Genomic DNA, 4,277 nt, shown 5'->3' with positions numbered 1-4,277 from the left:
GGTTCAATCTGCTCTCTCTCTCTCTCTCTCTCTCCTCCTCCCCCTCCCCCTCCTCCTCCTCTTCCTCCTCCTCCTTTCTTTTCTTCTTCCTCTCTCTTTCTTTTTCTTTTTTAGACAGAGTCTCATCTATTCCAGGTTAGCCTCAAACTTCATATGTTTCTGAGGACACTCATGATCTTCTGGTTCTTCTGCCTCCACCTTCTGAGTGCTGAGATGATAAATGTGCACTACCACGTCTGGTTTATATGGTGCGTGCTGGGGATCAAACCCAGGGCTTTGTGTATGGTAAGCAAACATTCTACTAACTGTGATGCAATATGGCAGAACTCTGAGCAATTACTCTGTTCTGGGCCCTGGGGAGGGACTCTCATTGGTCACAGAGGGTATTGTTATCGCCTTTGAGAAAGGTGGAGCCCACTTAGGGGAGACCAGATACTTCCGAGGGTTCAGAGTGGCTATAGGAGAAGGTACCAGTACCAACTCGAGCAACATTAGTCCCCACTTCCTTCCTCCCTCTCTTCCTTCCCATTGGATGCTCTTGCTATTTACAGGTCAGCTCTTGTTTTGTTTTGTTTTGCTTTGCTTTGTTTTGTTTTTCTAGACTGAGTTTCTCTTTGCTGTCCCAGAACTAGTTCTGAAGAACAGGCTGGCCTCAAACTCAGAGATCTGCCTGCCTCTGTCTCCTAAGTGCTGAGATTAAAGGTGTGCACCACCACCAACTGGCTATGTGCCCACTCTTTTACATGCATTATTTATTATTTTGCACAGCTGTTAACAAGAGTATTTATGTGTGGAGTTACTGATTGTAATAAGGGTAAAAGGAGAAGTGACATTTGAAGGCCTACTGTGTACTGAACTCGGAACAAAGGGAGTTCTGAGTAACTGTATAACCTCAGCACATCTCCTCAGCAACCTGATGAGGTATGTAAAGTTGTTGTTAGCTCTGTTTTATAGATGGGGGAACTGAAGTTTGGAAGAGTTAAGCAATTTGCTCCAAGTTACACAGTGTCTTAGATAGGGTTTTATTGCTGTGAAGAGATACCATGACTAAGGCAACTCTTATAAAGGAAAAAAAAAAAACCCAAACCATTTAGTCGGGGCTGGCTTACAGTCCATTATCATCCTGGTGGGAGCATGGAGGCACCCTGGCAGACATGGTGCTGGAGAAGGAGCTGAGAGTTCTACATCTGGATCAGAAGGCAGCCGGAAGAGACTGAGACCCACTTCCTCCAACAAAGCCACACCCACTCCAACAAGAAGACACCTCCTAATAGTGACACTTCTTATGAGCTTATGGGGGCCATTTTTTCCCCCAAAACCACCACACACAGTAAACACCAGAGCCTCCTCTTAGTTTGAATTCTTTTTTTATTTTAGTTTTTTCTTTTTTATTAACACGTGTGTGTGTGTGTGTGTGTGTGTGCACATGCCACAGTTCACATGTGAAGGTCAAAGGGCAACTTGTAGGAGTCTGTTCTTTCCTTCATGTGGGCTCTGGGTCATCAGGTCATCAGGCTTGGTGGCAAATGCCATTACCCGCTGAGCCCTGAGTTAAACTCTTAATAGTGAAGGATCACAGGACAAATCCCCTGCCACCTTCCTCCAATCCCGTCACTCTCTTCACCATTCAGAGATCTATGAAGTAAAATTTCCCAAATCCACATATATAAGTACACGTATATAGAGAGACTTTTTTTCCTTAACAGTAACTCACCATCCTGCTGCACTGGTCTGACAGTTCATCTCCCTCATCTTATGCCAGAAAATACAGTTCTAGTCCATTCTTGTATCTGTTACCTAATATTCCACAGAATGAATTCACTGATGGAATTCACGTCTGTTTGGCTTGTTTTTAATATTTTGATATTGCATGCAATGAGCAATGCTTCCCCTAAGCACACTAGTACAAGCCTCTTAGGCTTGTGAGCTCAGACCTAAAAGATGAATTACCAAATGGAGGAGAGTGTGCCTTTAACAGTTTCTCAGTTGTCGCCTAACTGTCCTCCCCAAAGATGACTCTCCCCAGAGCAAGAGAGACGATCTCCATTTCATTACTTCTTTGACATTGCATTCTCTCTCTTTCTCTCTCTCTCTCTCTCTCTCTCTCTCTCTCTCTCTCCTAAACTGGTATATCAGTAAAAAAATCTCTTTGTTATTTTAATTTCCATGATTACTACTGAGACTGGGGATTTTTATATTTATAGACCATTTTTTTCTGCTGTATTCATCGTTTTTCTGTATCATACATGCATATGCTTTGCCTATTTTTTTATTGAATCCAAGAGCTTAAGGTTTTTATAATATTAATTTCCTCATTATAGAAGTAATGCATGCTAAATTAAGAACAGTAGAAAACAGAAAATACTAAAGAAAGTGTATATTGTGTATAATCCCATGCAAAGAAAAACATTTAGCAGCATATCTTTGCATTTTTACATTTTTATGCAAATCTATATGCGTGTACCATGCCATTCATAGCATAGCATGAAATATACTTTCTTGGGTGCTTTTCCCACTGGACATTATAAAAATCATATTAACCTTTGTTGTTAAAGATCCTAAACACATTTTTTATGTTTAGCATGATCAAATTGGTATGTTAAAAATTTATTTGAACATACTCTAATTGCTAGATATATTTCACTATTATAAAGAAAAATATCCTCCCACAACAGGCATGGTGGCATGCATCTTTGATTCTAGCACTCAGGAGACAGAGGCAGATTTCTGAGTTCAAGGCCATCCTGGTCCACATAGTGAGTTTCAAGCTAGCCATAGCTATACAATGAGACCCTGTCTCAAAAAAAAAAAAATCCTGTCTAAATTTTTGGCTATTTCCTTAGAAGAAAATTACTTCGCATTTTGTGAAGTAATAGGTGAAAGGATATGCAGTTTCAAAAAAATTTAAAATCTCAGTGGGCAGTGGTGGTACACGCCCTTATTCCCAGCATTTGGGAGGCTTAGACAGATGAATCTATGAGTTTAAGGCCAGCCTGGTCTACAGAATGAGTTTCAGGACAGCCAGGGCTACACAGAGAAATCCTGTCTTGAAACATTCCCATCAATTCTGCATGACACACATTTAAATCCTTAATTTAAAAAACAAACAAAAGGCCAGCAAGATGTCTCAGCAGGTCTTGCCAAACATGAGGACCTGTGTTCTGATTCCCAGAGAAAAAGAGAACCAACTCCCACACGGTGTCTTCCCAGTGTGTGTCCACATACACGCACACAAAATAAACAAGAAAATAAAATGTTTTTTTTTAAAAAGAACAAAAGGCCCTTGCCACCAATCCTGACCAACTGTGTTGGAGCCCTGGGGTCCACATGATGGGAGGAGAGCTGACTCCTGAGAGCTACACTCCGACCTTCTCACAGGTGTTGTGGCACACCTGCAGTTCCTCCCAAATAAATACAGAGAGAATAATAAATGCAAAACAAATAAGTAAATAAATGTTTGATTTCTAAGAGAGAGAAAACAAACAGGGGGTTAAGCATAGAGCTCAGAGGTAGATGTGTGTTTAACATGTGCGGGCCTCTGAGGTCAGTCTAAAATGTGTGCCAAGGTCAAGCAATGCATTTTAATTAGGATGTATGCATTTGTGTGCTTGCTTGCTTATTTGTTTGTTTGTTTACATACAGGATATTATGTATTCCAGGCTGACTTTCAACTCTGTGTAGCCTGGAGTAAGCAGCATAGCAGAACTAAGAGAGGCCCTGCCTCAACAGGTGGAAAGAGAGAACTGACTCCCCAGAGGTGTCATCTGACCTCTGCAGATGTGCCCTGGCATGTTTATGTCTGTACTTACGCACATGCACACATACCAATAATAAAATCTACTACTACTACTACTACTACTTCTTATTTGTTTGTTTTGGAGACAGGGTTTCTCTGTGTAGCCCTGGCTGTCCTGGAACCCATTCTGTAGACAAGTCTGGTCTCAAACTTGGAGATCCATCTACCTTTGCCTCCTAAATACTGGAATTAAAGGTGTGAGCCACTACTGCCTCGCTAATAATAATTTTTTAAAAATGTATTTTAGATAGAACTAAGACATCAATTCAACATGTTATCAATAGAAGAGGATTAATGAGGCATTTTGCATTCTTTGTATGTTTTGTACTAACAGGACACATCTCAATTTGTACTAACCAAAATCAGAATATGATAGCTACATATGGCTAACAGCTGACCATAAGGGACAGAGTAGCTGAAGAGCTCTAATGTTGCCATCTGGGACATGGGGACCATGCTACATTGTTTCCTTCATAGGCTG

The 4,277-nt window shown here is 40.9% G+C and overlaps 1 long non-coding RNA gene across 1 annotated transcript; it reads left to right on the top strand.

Moving 5' to 3' along the window:
* Positions 1–420: 420 nt before the first annotated feature.
* LOC110304277 lies at positions 421–3,848 on the top strand. The gene is made up of 3 exons (XR_002379049.1): positions 421–467; positions 769–921; positions 3,660–3,848. It is a non-coding gene; the product is annotated as an uncharacterized LOC110304277 (long non-coding RNA).
* Positions 3,849–4,277: the final 429 nt, after the last annotated feature.

The sequence above is a fragment of the Mus caroli genome, chromosome 11 (assembly GCF_900094665.2).
Source record: "Mus caroli chromosome 11, CAROLI_EIJ_v1.1, whole genome shotgun sequence".
Classification (NCBI taxonomy): Eukaryota; Metazoa; Chordata; class Mammalia; order Rodentia; family Muridae; genus Mus; species Mus caroli.
The sequence above is the reverse complement of the archived record's forward strand: the minus strand, read 5'-3'. Positions and strand labels throughout refer to the sequence as shown.